Genomic DNA, 20,504 nt, shown 5'->3' with positions numbered 1-20,504 from the left:
CATTAGTAAATTTTAAGGTTATTCAAAATATTACCGTTACAAATAACTTTAACTTTAACGGTAACCGGCGATATGGTGCAACTCACCCTTAGACTGATAATTTATTATTCAACAAATAAATCTTAATTATTAATGGTATTGATATATTTACTTTATGACTTAAATTTTAATAGATCATTGATCTCACGGCAAGTTTAATCGGACTTAAGAAAATAACACTATTTTGTGTGCAATACACTAAATGTGTATATTACTATATTAAGTACTAATGAACTTGCATTTTAGATAATAACTTCAAGTAATAAGCTGAGTTAAATATTCATTGTAATACTTGTTACTGCTTGGAAATAACTCAATTATACAGCCAACAGTTCGATTAGTACTACCGCGATAAATGCAAATAGCAAAACGTTCCGTTTGAAGCTGAAAGCCAGCTTACTGTAGGATTACACTGACCAGCAATTTCCACAACAACTGGAAACAGTTACATCCAATATTCAACTCAATTGATTCAATTTATCCATTATCTCAACTTTCTATGCTGCTCACAAACTTTGAGAACTAAATCATTGCAAATTATTATAGTATTACTAGCTTTCCCGCGGCTCCGTACGCGTGGAAATAAAAAAAACAAAAGTCAGTAGCGTATGTGTTCTTCCAGACTATCCTTTGCATCTATGCCAAATTCAATCAAAATCCGTTCAGCCGTTTAGACAACAAACTCTAACCAACATCCATCCATTTAAACTTTCGCATTTATAATATAAGTATGATAGTTGTCTTATACTTAATGTAATAAACAAATCAGCGTAGTATACTTTAATTACCTTCAAGTGACTTTTTTGTGACTGATTACACCATAAAGTAATTAAACACTATTGTATGCAGTAATTACATTTCATTAACTACAATTACCAGCAATCATTAACTCAGTAATAAATATAGAAATTGTTTAACACATATTAAACTCTGTGATCCAATTTTTTTTTCTATAAGAATAATATAAAAACTAAGGGTATAGTTGTATTTATATATAATCTATTTTTACTGTACTCTTATATTGTGCGCCAACTTATATCCACATCACCGCTCGATTAGATCGAGAATATAAGGAAAATCGCTCAATTGACTTCCATTGGAAAATAAGTATTTCTAGGAAAAAAATAAATGACGATCTCAATGTTTTCTTCATTGGAAGGCCAATTGGTTTACTAATAAAAAGGCATATCAATTCTTACTCGTAAACAACTATTTTTTTCAGACTTTACGATACTTTCTATATGACGTCATCAAATTAATCTGCAAACATTTTCATCACAACACGGTCACTGGTTTATAAGCACATAGAAAACAATTACAGATTCTTATTTAGATACTTGCTGTTGCCCGCAACTTCGTTCACGTTATATTAAGATAAAAAGTAGCCTATAATATGGCCGGGTATGTCAGCTACCCTTCAGTGAAAATCCGGTCGAAATCGATCCAGCTGTTTCGGATATTACCCGGAACAAACGTGGTTTGTGGACAGAGAGACATACAGATAGACAGACAAAAGAAAATGAAATGCGGTTTTCGTTATCAGCAACGCAAATACATCATCTTCCCGAAATCTGGAATTTTTATTTTGATATTACAAACAGACACTGCAATTTTTTTTATATTTTATAACTACGTTTCGCAATTTAAAGTAAGAAACGTTAGTAAATTTCGATAAAAGTGATTCCAAAATAAAAGTTCACATCAACATTTTCTGTTGGTTTATTTTAAAAAATCTGCATTCATTTTTAACTTAGTAGGGAACGTGGCCGGCATCAGAATGCAAAATTAGTTCGACGTCGGCTAACCGACCTACTTATTGGACCAAGTTCTGTCAATACAAACTTCAATATAGCCGGCTAGAATTTTCACTAAAATAAACAATTACGCCTAGTTGACCAATTATGTTAAACTTCTAGGCATACATGTTTAATTTATTGTAGTTGCCTATGTACCTTTTTTAGACACAGACAAGAAGAAAATACTTGGTATGTTATAATCTATGTTTGTAATGTTTTTGCATCATCATCATCTGCATCACCAGCTCACTATACGTCCACATCGTGCTCGGATAAGTTAGGGTGACTATGCCATAATTAACCACCCTGACCCACTGCGGGTTGGTTAACTTCACACATATCTTTGAATTTCTTCGCCGATGTGTTCCGCTTGCATCGCGATGTTTTCTTTCACCGTAAGGACGTCGAGTATTCTATGTACATATGAAAATTCGAAAAATCGGAAATCTCATTGGTACATGGCGGAATTCAAAATCCATTCTACATTCTGTCAGAGAAGTCAAGTGCTAAAACCACTGAACCACCGACGCTCATATTTTTGTATTAGTTTGTATAAATGTTAATCCCATGTTGATCTGGTATAGCTTAAACGACTATACAGATGTTGAATGAGTATTCCATCCGGGATTATTGATATTTTATTTAACTCAAGCATCCTCTCACAGTACTAATAGCTGAGTTTACAATGACTTTTGTGCACTTTTTGTTCACCTCTGTATAGCGTATAGTAAACAATTAAATTGTAAGTATTTATTAAACAGATGATTTAATTTACGTTTTGTTTGTGATCAAAATTACACGCACTACGAAAATCCCGAGTCTATATTAACTTCAATGAAAATGCGTTGTAAATTCTTAAAATTTCTATAATATTATATGCTTGGAATTTCTCATCGTAATATAACACAATGAAATCCCTGTGGCATAGAGAACTCCCGTAAAGCTCGTTAATTAAATATCTCGACCAAAGTTTTGTTGCTGTTTTATGTTTGTGTTTAACTATATTGTATTGTTTATGTCAATATTTGAGGTTAAAATCCAACAATATCGAGTTTGAAGGTAATTTGAATTTACAATTAATTAACAAGTTTCAAGGAGTTCTAATTAGTCCCCGTGTATGTTGAGAATAAAATTAAAATTTTATTTGTATTAACGACATAAAAGAGTTATGCTAATGCTAATCGTTAAAAGGTTGAACAATGCTTTGCTCTTTAACCATTTCATTTTTTTTTATTTTAATATAAATAATTGTTACAACACACTATGTATGAAAACGTACTTACTATAACTGCCGTATAGAGAAAATAAAATGAAAGTTCTCCAAGACTCCACAACAAAGTAAAGTCTATTGAAGTCTATTAAAGGCGATCAGTAACAAGTCGCGTGCAATCGTTGGCAGAATGGCGGCGGTTATCTCAAACAAACGCCTCATCCCCCCACAGCCTCCTTCCTCTGTCACAACTAGAAACAAACGGAGAGGGAGACCGCAGACTCTACTGTCGTGCGTATACAACATGAAAGCCATACTTTCTGTAACAGTTTGCAATTGTAAGATAGTTTGAAATAGATAATTATTTCTATATCGACGTATTTACTCGTTCAAATGAAGTACAATAGACCTTGTATTCTAAACAACATCCCATATAATTATGAATTAAGGAAAAGGACAGGACAGAGCCAAATGCAATCTCTGCCTATCCTGCTTAACTACGAGCGTGAGTTTAGTTATTGTTGTTTTAAGTTATTTCTATTATCTTTGATCTAAAAACAAATTGTGAATTTAAATTCACGATGCAAGTGAATTAAACATAACTTCAATGCCCCGATGGTTTTGGAGGTACTTAAGTTTCATGTACATCGTACGTCTCTGGAGCATGCTTGTGTTAAGTTACTTTATAAACGTTACCGTTGAGTTTAAGTGCACAGTCACCTTTGAAAGTGGTAAAGTTGTAAAAGCTCTTCAAGTAATGGACGATTTGATATTACATGCAGATATAGTATATTCACACCTAGACATCAAGAAAATCGATAGATTTCGCTTCACCCTCTGCTACATTTGTGACCTTCCAATCTCGACTGAATTCAAGGTGACAGATTTATTCCAACGTCTTGTGAATTAATGAGAATGGTATATATGTTACTTTAAGTTTAGATGTACAATGTTAAGGGGGTGGTCGAACATTTTTTGTAAAAGCAAAATGTTATGTCTAAAACAATGTATTTAGTGGAAGAGGAAGTATTAACTGCTAGGCGGAAAATATATTTTAGATAACAAACGTCTTTCGCAGTATATGCACCAAGTTTACTATTTTTTAATTTCACGCGTTAGAGTCGCGAGCGAAAATTAGTATCTAAATAAAAGTTGAGTTCAGCTTTAAAAACCTAGTCTACTCGTGTTTTACTCACTGATAACGTAGTTTTTTAAGAGTGAGAGTTTATTGAAAGCGGTAAATAGATACAATAATACAAATCTTTCCTCTTTATAATAATAGTATTAATAAAGTGTTTTGTAGAACACTATACAATGCAATATTTAACGAACCTCGAAATTAGGCGTAGTTATCAATAACTAAGCGGTCATGTAACCAATGATTTAATTTACTGTCAGAACTCCAACTAGAATTTGACGTAAAGCCACGATTGAGTTTAGTCATAAAATATGGATCGCCGCATTCTCGATAAACTTGTTATAGCTAACCAAACTATAGCTGTAGGGCAACACCAGTAATTTGGAACACTGACGTTCTTCGCGCGGCGTACTGTAGTACCGTGTATATATAAAAATACAAACAGGTGTAATTGTTTCACGCTCGCTGTCTCAAACTTTTGATATAATTATTCTTGTCTCGTTTTCCTCTATTTATAATTGATTTTAATAATTTAATGTAAAAAGTAAAGCTCTCAAGTATTTTTAGAAGTATTATTAATTATTGCTTACTGTTGTACAAATGATACGCTTTAATATCTTCTATGATTTAGCTAGCTATGGAAACGGTGACACCCCTTAACTAGTATTCTCAATTGCAACGCAGTTAGGTGACGTGAAAATTGAATAATTCAGTTCCTATACCGACCTTATAATTGAAAAAGCGTGTGACACACCTTCTTTGATAGAAATTTACTTACTTTTAAATGTAAACTTTTATTTATTAATAAAAGATTTTAACATAGCACAGTGTAATCGTAGTAAAAGAGTTTAAAAAATATGAGTTACTAAGTATCAATATGACTTTAGTCAAGATAAATAATCTAGTATAAATACTTGATTATTTATGTATACATAAAACATGTTACAAAACGTTTCACGATTATGCTTTTTGTCATATTTCTAACTCTAAAATCTAAGTAATACAACTAAGACTAAATTATAAATTCGATTGAACAAAGGCGGACTTATCACATTAAATGATTTCTTTATCCGACCTCAGCCCTTAATCCGTCTTTAATCTTTGGACCGTGCTCGATTCCATTAAGAAGCTTACTCAGAAACTAATATCTTTATACAAAATATTTAAAGTGTAGTTATGATGAAATACACACAATTTAATTTATGAAGAGTTAAATTCTAAATCTTACTAATATTATAAATGCGAAAGTTTATATGGATGGATGGACTGTTGTTAGAGTTTGTGGCCTTTACGAACGAATCTCCATGAAATTTGGCTTAGTTGTAGAACATAGTCTAGAAGAACACATAGGCTGCTTATTTTTTTATTCCACGCGGACGGAGTTGCGGGCGAGAGCTAGTAAATTACTAAATTATAATCAATTTTATCTTTCAATAACTAATATCGTAAAATAATGTGTAAAGCCAATAAATTAGGAATATGTAGTAGCTAAATAAAAAATGTAGAATATGCCGAAGTATACAAATATGTTGCAAAAAAAACATTTTTTTTTTCACAGAAACACCTCCGAGTGTTCTTAGAATACTTTACAGAAAATCGGTAACCCATTAAATCTATAAAAATGACAATAAAACATGAAGCATTATAAAATAAACATAATTAACACCACGAAATAATTAATGGTCTAGACCTGTATTTTGAATTTCCTATCACGGCCTACGTAGAACTAAATTAATATGAAATTTCAAATTCCCGATGCAAAGCGTAATGACTAGAACACTACTGGTTTCCAATTCGCAACATTGTTTAATGCGGATTATACATGAGCTGCAAATGATATTGCCAATATCCAACATACAAACTGAAAATAGATAAGATTGAGTACTATTCACTATAGATTATTCACTGTTTTTTTTTTATAAAATAAGGTGGCAAACGAGCAAGCGGACACTTGAATCTGCCAAAATGGCGAACGACCACTGCCCATAGACATCCGCAATTGTAGATGCGTTGCCTACCCTTATCCGACGGAGGAGGAGACGCACATCAAGAGGATGTTTCCTCTTCCTATGCATCCCCTCTACCATCAAATCCACTTCCCGTTCCCATCCTCTTCTTGTAAGAAAAGGGTGGTAAAGAGAAAGGGACTTAAATTAGGCCTCCGGCACCAAACTCATCAGACGAAACACGGAATGGCTTCCATTTCACGCCTGTCTTCTGTGTGGTCGTGGTATTACACCGGGCATGCCGGCCCATTCGTGCTAAGATGTTAAAGCGGTCACTACCACTGTTAAAAGGTATGTATGTATAGATATACAGACAATCTTACTAATATTACTAATAATATAAATGCGAAAGTTTAAATGGATAGGTGTTTGTTAGAGTTTGTAGGCTAAAAAAAATTGACAGATTTCGATTAAATTTTGTGTAGATGTACAGAATAGTCTGGAAGAATACATAGGCTGCTTACTTTTGTCTTGTTTTTTACTCCACGCGGACAGAGTAGCGGGCGAAAGCTAGTATGATTTATAATAACCCCTTATCCAGCCTCGACTTCTTAAAAAACAATAGTTTTTAAAACATGATATGTCAACAAACCATCTAATTTTAAGCGCCAATAGCCTAATGATGTGGGGTACGGACTACCGATCATGGGGTCGAATGTTCGAATCCCGCCATTCGACTATTGTCGTGAACCATATCCTAGTACAACCTATAGCTTAGTTGGAATAGTTAAAGGAAATATTAGTAAATTTACAAAAATCTACTAGTATGTAAAAAATAGATTTTCATATGATGAAATGTAACGTTTTAATTTGTACATACATGCGTAAGCTTTGTCGCGAGCTTTTACTATCTATACTTATTTCTCTTTGCCGATAAAAGTGAGAAAACCTATAACTATCTACTTACTGGTGTTTATTGGCTGCTTTTACTATTCATAAACATACGTTGACAGACATCTATAAATATTACTTTAGTAGAGCCTGCCTACATATTAAACACGGTTAAGGGGAAAATCGGAAATTGGGTTAATATTGCTCATGTTAATATTCCACGACTTTATGGTTTATCATATTAAATTATAAGCCTAACAACGTGGTTGTTCGATAGAATCTTGCCGTTTAAAAGTTCAGAGTTATATTAGTGATACATTTAATAATAAATAAAGAAAACCGTATTTAATGAAAATAAAACATTTGAATACTCGTATAACTAGAAAACAACCAGTTATAAAAGTAGTAATCAAACGAAAAAAACGAAAAAATAAAGTCACAGAGATGACGGAATAAATAACGTCAATTTGTCGCATTTTCTAATTTGCTCGCATATTATGAAAATAAAAAAAGGCAACACTTTTAATTGTACTCGTAGCTACACACGATGGGATTTTTAAAAAATCTGTCAAGTATTTTCGCTGTGTATGTTATAAAATATAATCATATCTAGATGAAGTAATAATATCGTAAGTGTGCATTATTATAGTAAGCAAAATTGAAGTAATACAACCGAAGATATCAAGGAAAGGTATTCCCAAAAAGTTTATAAAAACTCTTTGGCGAGAATTTTTGACGTTTCTTTATTGCTATTCCCGACAGCGATAAGAACGGTCTTAGATTACAACATTTAATTCAATTTATTCCATAGCAACTTTTACGTCACGTATTGTAATTACATTGATATAAGATACTCAAGAAATAAGAAAATACGTGAGAAAATCTTTTTGCTTCCGTGCAATGATAGCTAATTAAATTGTACGACTCAAAGCAAATCTCGGATTAAATAACCGCAGTAAAGAAACAAACATTTCTTGATGTTCATTTCTTTTTCTTTTGCTGTAATGAAATATTTTCATTACTTTTCCACGTTTCATTGCGGTAAATGGATATAGTATTTTATATCTGAAGGTTTAATTTGTATTTAAAGAAAATAGTATATTTGACATCAATTCTTTTAAGTATAAGAAAGTCACGGCTACTTAGTAACTGACTCATACAATAATACCCAAATTACATTTTTAATGGTCAATTAAATAATAAGTATTAGCACCAAAATTACGTTAACTTAAAATCGAACATCACTTTTAATAGATCCTTGTTATTTAGTCTGCATACAAATTCGTTAAAATAAATACCTGCTGAAACTAGCTATATTACAAAGAAACAATCAAATCATATATTGTGAAGGAAATTGCTTTTTCCATTACAAAATGTTGTCTAAAATTTTAAACCCGAAATAATTTTGTGGTCACGAAATAAAGCTAAGAATGTACATGAGTATAGTGTACACTAAAACACAAAGAAATAAAACCACTTCGAAATGGGACCATCTGTTTCGACGCCGAGTGGACATAGACAAAAGCTTCTGAATCTTTCAAACTTATAAAACATCCCCGGATTTTACGTCAAACGTTAATAATACCTATTTTTCGCTGTATAAAAGTAATCTAGGATATATTGAAGTCGCGATAGTCGAACAGAGATCCATTGCGAAAAAATATATAAACTGAACCAAGGTAATTTCTAAAATCATCATCATCATCATCATCATCATCATCATCATCACCAGCTATACTATACGTCCCCACCGAGGGGCTCGGAGCCTACCTTATTAAGGGGTGACTAGGCCATAGTCATCCACGCTGGCCAATTGCGGGTTGGTTGACTTCACACATATTTTTGAATTTTTTCGCCGGTATGTGCAGGTTGGATCACGATGTGTTCCTTCACCGTAAGAGCGTCGGGTAAATTATGTACATAAGAAAATTCGAAACATCGTAAATCACATTGGTACATGGCGGGATTCGAACCCATGGCCTGTAGATTACAAGTCAAGTGTTCAAACCACGGAGCCACCGAGTCTCTATTTCTAAAATAATGAAAATGAAATAATTTTTACAAAACTTGAAATTCTTTGTATTTTTAATAACAGTATTTTTAATATAATTCTATGTTTCGACTTTTTTTCAATGTTTTTATTCTTTTTCTCTTTTAATGTTCTAAATATACACAAATTAGTTTAATTATAATTTTATGCATCAACTAGCTGTTGCCTGTGACTTCAACCACGCCCGTCTACGTCAGCTACCCTTCAGTGAAAGTCCGTTCGAAATCGGTCTAGCCGTTTCGGGGATTACCCGGAACAAACTCGGCTAGCGGACATACACACAGACAAAAGAAAGTTATTCGATTTTCATTATCAGCAATGCAAATACATGATCTTCCCGAAATCTGGATTTTTTTCTTTCGATATTACAAACAGACCCTCCAATTTTATTACATTAAATGTATAAATTTCTTAATATAACTATTTGATATTTATCAGCTTTCTTCAAATATTATTTAGGTTTTACGCTGCCGTGCCGGTTTCAATATGACCGGCTGCTATACAGCAAAAGAAAATATTTTCATTCGCGTTTTTTATTCATCTCCACCGTGATCAGTTTCACATTGCTCGGCGTTTTCAAGAATTTTCTGTTTTCGACCGCATTCTTTACAACATTGTTGGAACTTTCACAATGTTTTGTATAGCCGGCGTCGCCTTCGCACAAACACTTTTGTAGCTAAAAAGTAAGACCCTTTTTCATCTTTTAATTGTTTTTACTGAAATGAAACTGAACATTGTTATTTTTTTGAACTTTTGAACTATTGATAATGTTTGAAGAAGAATTTACTTTTTATTCATTTTGCTAATATCATAAATGCAAAATTTTGGTGGAAGGATGGACGTTTGTGATAAGGTATATTCAGAACGACTGAATGGAAATAGATGAAATTTGGTATTTATATATAACACAATCTGGAAGGACGCATAGACCTTCTTGCTTACTTTTTTTAAAATTCCGCAGAGATAGAGTCGCGGGAAACAACTAGTATTCCATGTACAGGTTAACCTTGTTTCGCAATAAGGGCTTTTATACGTTGGGTAAAATAATTTATGGCTATTGCTACAATTTTAATTTATGATACCTAACCACGTAAAATCTTTTCTTGGATATTATTTATGAGTTACGAAGTAGTTATTTATTCACCAATAGTGTGTTCAGACTACGGACTACAAAGAATGTGATTCTTTATTCGAATCCGATAATCGATATTTGTAAAGCATTATCTAGGTTGGATTTAAATATATACTGAAACTACCAATTTTGCTTACGAGATAATAAACATTTACTAATGTAATTAGAAGTAAGAGATTATTTAAATATTATAAACGTTAGAAGTGTAAGAATAGCTTACCTAAATCTCGCAATTAAATATGCAGGAAGCTAGGCATAATGAGGGCTGCGCGCGGTTGTTTATTGAAAACGCGATAAAAAATGGTTAATGCAATTACACGGCGGGAAAAGTGCAGTTAAATATAGACTGCTCTATGTTGTTTTAAAACACGACCATTAAAAACAGATTAGTCTTTCCGAGCCGGCCTAGGACGCGTGCTCGTTGTGCACTCTTAAGTGCGAGTGTGAGCGACGTTTTCTTTGTTATCGTTTACGTCGTTTTTTTCTAATGTTGTTTTTCCTTCCCTATTGTATGATTTATGCATGATTACCTAACTGTCGCTTATAGTGAGGGGAATAAGAGAATAATTTACACAATACACAATGTGTATGAATGAATAATCATGTCCGTAAGTAAAATGTATAATTAAATACTAGCTTTTGCCTGCGACTTCGTCCGCGTGGAATTAAAAAAAAAACCATAACAATTAGCCTAAGCGTTTTTCCAGAATATACTGTGAATGTACATCTAGGCCCAGAATGTACATCTAAGCCAAATTTCATTGAAATCCGTTAAGCCGATTACGCTACAAACTCTAACAAACATCCATCGATCCATTAAAACTTTAGCATTTATAATATCAGTAAGATTTGTCAGCTTGATAGAAAGAGACAAATAATGTAAACGATATTAGAAGCGATCGACTAATAGTACAGTTTCAAGAGCTTTGAAACAAGTTAGTAGTTAGTAATTGTCAGTTTTGCCTTCTACTAATTAAGTAATTGTTTCGATATCGATGTCTTTGTGAAACTAAATTCGATAGTCGGGTGATAGTCATTTGGATAAAATTTAAGGTTTGCATACTTATTTTTACCTTGACGAAGTCAATCCCCAAAAAGTTGACCTGCTATTAGTATCTCATGTGACATGGCAGATATTTATGGGCGCCAGCGTTCAATCAAGATATAAAGACTTAACCTATCTACTATGTTATCATTCTTATAAAAGCGGTATTTCCTCACATTGTCTAAATTAATGTCGAAACAGAAAACAAAAGAAATAAAAAAATATTCATGCATAACTAGTCCGTTTGACATCGTTAATCACAAATTGTTCATTCCTACTGTAACTTTACAAGTCCACCAGTTACGTATGCATAGGTCAACTTATTTACTTATTATAACCATATTTATTAATGACTTTATACTTGTACTCCCTCTTGCCTTAGCTGGAGTACATAAGTTGAAATATTTCTATGTAACTACTAAGTTACTTCCAAGAACCAAGTGTGCGCAGAATCTCGATCATAGATTAAATAACTCGGAAAACTGATTTCTTAGTTTGAAAAAAAAAACATTCTAATTTTTCGATCGCGATGTTCGATATAATATTATGCTTGGAAATCTAAAATTGAACAATACATCTCAGCATAAAACTACTGCTAATCCATTTAGAAATGCTGTCGGAAGATATAAGCCATGAGTCGATGACAGCTTAATTGATATAGACTATGGTGCTTATATTACGTAGGCGGTACGATAAGAATTGAATTTCTAAGAATCTTGTGTGATTGGCGCCACAATAAACGCCTATTCACGCCCACTTCCGACGTAGATCTGTTTATCTTCACTAATAATAAGTAAAACATTACATTAATATCTCTGTCAACTCTAGTACCATTGACATTATTGGTCTCAATTAAAGCGTGACAAAAGTGAACTTTTAATCGAACTCAGTTATCAAGTGGGCACTGCAAAAGGCAAACTGAATCACTCGACGTCACTGACGATAATGCTTGTATAACAATGCAATGAAAATAATCAAAACGAATCGTTTTAATTTAATAAAAACAGATGAACAAATTACCCGTACAAGTTTAATATCCAAAAAAGACATCTTAAAACAATATTACGAATAGCACTAGTTATATTGTTATAAAATGTAGAGATAGTTAGAAACATGTTTTTTTATTTATAGTTAGTGGTTCCTTAGTAAAAATACAACCATAAATTATAATGAAAGCTGTTTTTTGACATTATAAATACGCTTAAAACTTTTAAAGCAATTATGCTATGCAGATATTTCAAGCTGGTTCGTTTAATAAATAATGATCATAAAATGCTGAAATAAACTAAACCAAATAAAACGTAAAGCTTTAAAATACGATTTGCTAAACAGTTTTCAAAAGACGCCAGGTCGCAAGAACTCCTCGAGGAAAATAAAATAAAATTCCAGTTGCCCTATTCAAAGAAGCTTGGGGAAATAAGTTTCTATTTCGGATCAAGAGCTATTCCAATTGATGCCGCAATCCATACCTGCATGTTCCTTTCAGTATTCCATCTTCGTGCACTCAATGGCAGTCACTTATTGATAAATACTTTACTTCGCGTCAAATGTTATTTTATTGGTGCTAACCCAAATTTTACTGTGTGTTAGTGTTAGATTTTAAAACTATATTGTTTATTAGTTGAGACAAATTAATTATGCTATAAAATAATTAATAATCATATTTCATACTAATATTGTAAATGTGAAAGTTTAGATGGATGGATGAATATTTGTTAGAGTTCGTAGCCTAAATTGCGGAACGGATCTCAATGAAATTTGTCATACATGTAGAGGATAATTTGGAAGGACACATTGGCTACTTATTTTTTTTTTCATTACCACGCGGACGGAGTCGCGGACGAAAGCTAGTAAACTTTAAAGTCTCAACAAATGAGAAAGCAATGAATTTAAGTAATTGTTTTATCATAAGGCCCCTAAAAAGGCCATGACGTAATCCGTCAACATAGAACAGATGCCGGGCGATATGGGGAGTGAAACAAAACCTTTAACATTTATCGCAACTAGTAAAACTATATCTTTTATAGAGGATTTGGAAATAATTGAATTAATAAATGTGACTTTCACCTTGAGAATTGCTTTAAGAATATATTCCGTATTATACGCGGCTTTATGATATTTAACTCACGGTCGCTACGCAAGGTAATCTAAGTCTCAACTTTACAATCTCAAAGATATCGCCTTTTCAATTTTTCCGTGATCCTCAAGATACGGTACTGAAGAGAAAAGTTAACATTATAAGCCAAGGACGTATATTGAAGTGAACCGTTAATACTGTAAGCAGTTTCTATTATATGTAACATAAGGGAATCTGGTAACTTCACCCACGTACGCTTTAGTTTATAACTAATGTAATCCGCAACATTTTTAGTTAAATTTCGTACATGATACAAAATCAGTTAATCCATTTAAAATATAGGTAAGCAGATATTACAGACGTTCCAATTCCAAGTCTGTTGTATACATTGTAGCCTTTCCCATAAATAAAAAAATATAATATAAATACTACTTATGTAAGTATTATTTGCATTAATATTCAACAAGTGATTTAATTCTCCATAACCTCATTCAAAGTTCTTCTATTACCGGCGAAATGTTTAACATTAAATTAAACAAGTTATGTTTTTAAATCGCTGTATAGTAAAAAGCATTTTCTTAAGATCCTGTGCTACTTCGCTTCAACTTTCCACTTCGCAGTACTTTAAAAACTTTCCTTTAACTTGCGATGTATCATATGTTTCTTCTATATGTTTAATTATTTATCTGTAAGGGTATTCTGATATTCCCATGAAGGTCTTTAGCCCAAACGATATATTTGAATAACAATTTTTTTTTTTTTTAATGAAAGTTTTGCCCGAGACCCGGAGAAAATAGTCTATGTGTTCTTCCAGACTATAACCTACATCTATACCAAATTTTATTAAGATCCGTCTACGATACGTATTCTAACAAACATCCATCCACCTAAATTTTAGCATTTGTGACATCAGTAATATAAAAATAAGCACATCTGCAAGTAATCGCATATTACATTTGTTACTATATATTTAATATTAATTTTTATATGTTTAGTTGTAACAAAATTACATTCCCCTTGTAGAAATGTTTTGCTAAATTGTTGTGGCTTGCTTTGCAGTCGTGGCGCGTAGACAAGTGGGGAAACAAAGGACGACGACCTTTTCCTTTACCTTGACTCAAATCTTCCGTCGCATACCTACCTTGATCAATACCGACCCCGAAACGAAACGCTCCCGACGAATTTAGATTACGCACCGAAAAATATTACGTAAACATTTATAAAGAAATATCAAAATCCGGATATGCAATGCCAACGTATCAATGTGAGCACAAATAAAATAATAGCGCAAATAAACAAATGTTTTAGGGCTCCATCTTTTTCTGATGTTCTACGAACCTCAAAACAAAGGTAAAGATTTTGATTGTTAAGAAACTTGATTGGCTAAATATAAATTAAAATGATTACATTCTCTCAAGTATTAACTAAACACAAAATTGTATTTCATCCTTTATGGGTATTGAAACTATGTGACCGAAGTTTACATTAACGCATTTATTAGTAGTTGCCATTATTTCAATGGCATTGTATGGTTGTGCAAACATGAATTTTGAGTATTGTTAAAACACTACAATAGGGTAACGTATATAAACCAGGGTCGTCCCAAAGGAAAACGCCTTTTCCTTAACTTGCTTGCACGACTCTCACAAAAGAGAATGAAAGAGTTAGGTCGTCATTAGTATTCTCCCAAGGGGCGAACGAAACTTTGCACAAAGAGTTATTTGCTTATTGTTCGCTTACTCGCTACCTCGAAACAAATCGACTTTTGTAACTCATTTAACAAACTCGTAATATTAAAACAATTGATTAGTATTTTTTAATTATTTATTAATAAGTCCAATAACTCAACATTTAAACAGCTATGTTCTTCATGTTCTTGAAACTTGATGTTCTCATGCGATGAATGGACGGCCAAGCTACAGGTAATAAAAGATTTCTATGTTTTTCCTGCATGTTTAATTCTATTATCTTAATTGAAAAATTCTGTTATCTTATTCAAGAGAAATAAATTCTTTAAAACTCATATTAATGTGCTGTAACCGCAACTTCACTTTACAATATGACTAATTTATTCCAGGAGCAAATTAAAAAAAAAACTTTATTAACTGAATTCACCAGAGCAAAAACTGAAAAATTCAATTTGTCTTTGGCAACTTTTCCGCGATTCATAACTACTTCGTTAACTAAATAATTAGAAAATGTTCTTAGAATTATAATTAAAATTCAAACTGAATAAAACTCCCGCAACAGGGAAGACAAAACTTTTACAGACTGCATTTGAAAGTTCTACTAATTAGTTCCTTGAACATTATCGGTAGAGAAGATTCATTAAAATGTACTAGAAATTAAAATACTGGCTTTCTCTGAATGTATGCTAGGATATTACTCTGAAAGGATAAAGTTACGCTTTTAATAGCTTATTTTAGTTAACCATTATTATAGTAGGCAATTCTCGCTTGCTATTGTAACGAACTTTCGAGATTTCTTTGTTATAAGTTTTTGAAAAACTGTTATTCTATTTAAACAAAGCACTATCCTTTTAAAAAAAATTTAGTTAAACACTTAAAAATATAAATGACAAAAGAGTTTACTCAATTTTTTAATAATATAACGCCAGTTAAAAACGTATATTTCAAACACACTTTTTCCTACTGATTCAGAATGATAACCAGATTGAACAGCAATATTTATGTACGATACATTTAGTTTTTTATTAATAAAGATATTTCAAGCTATAAACTATTTTAAAATTTAAATATTCAAACAATTTCCGTCATGCTATGTTGTTAATTATTAATTTAATTTATTATTGCTAACTTTTGCAAAAGCCTCACTTTATTGTTACAGTAAGCTGAGTGCGTTTTAATTAAAATCACTTTGATATTCCTCTCTAAAATAGTTTTCGGGAGAAATGAAAAATTAACGAGTAAAAGCATTAAATATCATGACGATCGTAAATAATTAATTATTTCATATATCATATTATTACAAGATGACTGATATGGTTGGTTTCCACTGCTGAAAGAATGGTGCGAAAACATATTGTTATTTCTGATTCTTTTAGAGAATAAAAGCAATATGTTTTAGTATAAGTATTCTACAGCTGAAATCAAAACACTTCTCTTACAATTTTTTTTTTAATAAAAGGGGATAAACGAGTGGAGGGAACACAGAGGTGGTTAACGACGCCCATGGACATCCGCAACACCAGAGGAACTACAGATGCGTTGCCGGCCTTTGAGGAAATGGTAGGCTTGCTTCTTGAAGGACCCTTACAATATTATCTCTTCAAAATTTCCATTGAATTTATGGCCTTTATGACGCTGTTAAATATTTAAATGTCGTTTTTCTATTCAGCTGCCAGTGACTTAGTGTAGAAAGGTCGAGCAAACAATATAATTTCATAACTTACATTCGTTAGTTTACAAAATAAATTCACCGAAGCAAGAACCACAACAAATAAAACTACTAAATAGCTTTCAAAAAGTTTTATTGAAAAAACATTTTTCATTTATACATGTCCATTTCGAGCGACGCCTCTAACGTTACGAAGTTATTTTAACTTTGAACCACGCTTTCAACGAATGTAAAACATTTTTAAACAAAAAGGTGTTTCAACGAAATGCGATGCGTCTTTCAAATGGCATTTTAGCTTGTTATAGGCGGGTAGCTTTGTCACACTTTGCGCTTTCTGCTGAGTAAACATCCGAACGAAAAGCTTCTCTTCAACACATTGACGTCTCATTCATTACCTCATTCTCAATGAGGTAATGGAAATAACAATACATGTTTGAATATTTTTTGAATGTCCTTTAGTAAGGGTCATTTTTTTTGAACATACATTTTTCTTAATACCATAAAAATATTAAATTTCTTCTAAAGATATGGTTTTCATATTTTTTTTTCTACATTCCTAGTTGTATTTTTTCACTATCGTATTAATATTTCTCGTTCCATCGGAGCAGAGCGAACAAAATTGTAGTTATATAATTACATGATTTGATGTTAATGCTGTTTGTTTTATTATGTGTTAACCAGTGATCGCTTTTACAGCTTAGTATATACCTAACAACAAAGGCAACGCGGTGCCAGCGGGTAAAGTGATAAACATCGCAAACGTTAAAGCCCATAATAAAAGAAGTAAAAGAAAATGTTAATTATTCTAAAACTCCAATTATGAAATACTTGACAATTTGTAATATTACAAGCTTCTTCAAGTGTAAATTGGATTGGACTTAAATACTTGAAGTGTTAATGTAGCTCGAAGATCCTCAATGGTCAAATCTCTCTTCCCATGATTTACGTACGAAATCATTTAAAGAAAATTCTGTTCATTCTCTATAGTTATAAAATACTATTCTTTTATTTTCGTTTTATTTTAAATTACCTCTTTTATTTCTTGTAAAGCTTCGAGAATAAATATGGACTACATATATTTAAGTGCTAAAAACGCGAAGAAGCATTAATGCACCGCTTTGTTGTTTTATTTTATTTCTCTGTTTCTTTATTTTATAACAGTTTTGTTGCACCGTTCCACTTCTTTTCGTAACAAAAGTAAAAGGTATAAGGAATAGGTTTCAAGTGCCTACTCCATATGCTTTACTTATTGTAAAGTTTGCTATTGTTCTCTTCTTTCCAGCCGTCTTCCTTTTTATGGCCGAACAGAGTCAGCGATTTTTTAAAACAGTATTTTATTTTGTATTCAACGGACATCGTCTTCTGTAGCTATAAACACCCGGGTTTTGTATAGTTAACACCGTAAGTGTTTTATAAATTTAAATTGTATAACCTAATTCTGGTCCTCTTTCCTTTTTATCTTCTTTCAAAGGACGATGGAAATGACATATTGATCTAGCGGAAGAGGTGATTAATAGTAACGAAAAAATCCTTTTTCATGTACATCTCTTCTTTTCGTTAATGTTAAAAGTGCATCTAAACTCCTTTTTTGTTTGTTGCAGGCGCCGATGGATATTGGTCACTTCTTCGCTTTTCTAACCATAATATTTTCCAATAAGGTATGTTTGTATCGTTTATTTAAAAAAAAAAAACTAAGTAAGAAGATGGATACATATTGCATTTATTAATACAATCTCTAGAATATGTAGGCTATTACAAAACAATACATCGTTTAAATTTTATTAATCTCGGCTTCAAAAGAAAACCAACGTAGCCCAGAATTCTAAAACAAAGGGCGGCGACACAAAGTACGAAAGTACGAATATAATAGAAGTGTCTCGATTGTACGCGCCGTGTATTATGCTTTTGCAATTAATAAAATACATACATGCAGGTACAAATACAATGTACCAAATATAGTTCGCCATATTTTTTTTTTTCGAAAATCAACCAAACACGACCGTGCTAAAAGAAAAACATGCTATTAAATTGAATAATCCTAGAACATGCACAGAAAAAAATTAAAACCCACATCGCGTGATATTAAGCTTTTAAATTTTATTTTGTGACGATTCAAATCAAGAGAGATGTTAATAGAATTCTACGTAGTAACTTAATACATCTATCTCTTCTTTAATATATATAAAAGTATGAACTGACTCAACGATCAACGCACAGCCAAAACTACTGGTTGTAGAGACTTTTACAGTAAGGTTCCTCTTACATGTAGGCGTCTACTAAGAAAGCATATTACGAAATTCATCTAAAAAGGGGATCCAGAGTTTGTATCGAGAGATGTTGTTCCTTCTACAAAACTACCTCATTCAATATTTTTTTTGAATACCAATCAAATCATCCTCTAAAAGTCCAAAGTGGGGTTCAAAGTTTACATGGAGAGATATTATTCCTTAAAATTGTAAATTGTCGTAAACACTTTTGAAAACGTGTTAAGATTTGTCTTATGTCTTAATAGATACGTAGGTGTACATTTGAATCGACCTTTTAAACTCCACGCGAACGAAGTCGTAGGCTACAGCTAGGTTTTAATAAACTCAAAAGGTACAATAACGTAACAAAACAAATAAAAGTTGAAACACTGTTATTATCAAAGTAGCCGCCTCGAAGCTAACACTCCACAAATACCTAGATTGTGGTTTACGATTTAACAATCTAAGTTTAGAATTACAAACCAGATGGCTGGCTAACTCTTATAAAGAAATATTTAAACACTCTATTCGGTTACGCGTCGAAAAATTCAAATGAAATCTATAGAATCAAATAATAAACACACATAACAAAACATAAATAAAATCAACGCATATTCAACAATATAAAAAAGTTTCGCGCAGAAATAATAAACATTTAAAAAGTTTAAAATAATTGAAAGTGACTTACCGAAAGTTTTTGTTAGTGTGAATCGATGAAGTTGGCGCGAGTAGAGCAGTCGTAGTCGGCAGTCGTGTAGTTGCAGGTGCGTGCGGCGCGCTATCAATTAACTCGAGCGAGTATCATCACGCGAATGAAACGGGTAGAGGCGGCGCGTAAACACCGCGGTAAGGCCGGCGCCGACGGCGACCGCTAGCCGAATATCCCGAGAGAGCGTCGTGCACGAGCAGCCACGAGAAGCGCTCAGATCGATACCGGCGCTACCACGCTCCCTTTCGAGTGCTCGACAAAATAGGGTCGGACGACAGCTCGCAGATCTCGTAAACTATACGGGGACCGGTGAAGACCTCTCGCGGCGACCGATGGTACGACTGTGACGGCGAGGCGGGCGAATGGTTGAAACTACGAACCGCATTTCATTTTAAACCGTGACGTAGCGGGGAGGCGCGATGATCGCACGGGGCATGCGCGCCGGGGAGTAGGCGCGGCGCGGTATTGCGCGTGCCGTTGACGCGCGTGGCGCCGAGCACGGAACAAAGCGGGCGCTGCGGCGCTGCGGCGCTGAAGCCGCGGCGCGCGAATCCGAGCCCAGGCCTGGATCTCTCACCCGCACGCAACTCTCCGCCGCCGCCGTCTTAACGCACGCAACACCATCGATCATCGGCACGCACCGCAACCTCCACACGAACAACTCGAAATTTTACATTAAAATAAACCTCCTTTGCATATTGATATCGCCTAATTTTCGGCTTTTCTTGAAATTAAAAATGGACGTTAAGAAACTTTGAAACAATCTATTTTATCGCTTCCTTGGATACAAAATATATAAGTTGTGGTAATTCTAAAAATCTTATATATTATCATCACTTATCACTTTATGTTATAAAAAAAATATGAA

At 33.0% G+C, this 20,504-nt stretch overlaps 1 protein-coding gene across 1 annotated transcript in view; it reads right to left on the bottom strand.

The window, feature by feature from the left end:
• Nucleotides 1-20,263, bottom strand: part of LOC106110280 (neuronal calcium sensor 2) — a 48,128-nt gene extending 27,865 nt beyond the window's left edge. The window contains exon 1 of the mRNA XM_013292044.1: nt 19,616-20,263. The gene's annotated coding sequence lies outside the window, so the exon portion shown is untranslated. The remainder of the gene's footprint in view (nt 1-19,615) is intronic.
• Nucleotides 20,264-20,504: the final 241 nt, after the last annotated feature.

The sequence above is a fragment of the Papilio polytes genome, unplaced genomic scaffold (genome assembly GCF_000836215.1).
Source record: "Papilio polytes unplaced genomic scaffold, Ppol_1.0 DF820711.1, whole genome shotgun sequence".
NCBI classification, from domain to species: Eukaryota; Metazoa; Arthropoda; class Insecta; order Lepidoptera; family Papilionidae; genus Papilio; species Papilio polytes.
This window is presented reverse-complemented; position numbering and strand designations above follow the sequence as displayed.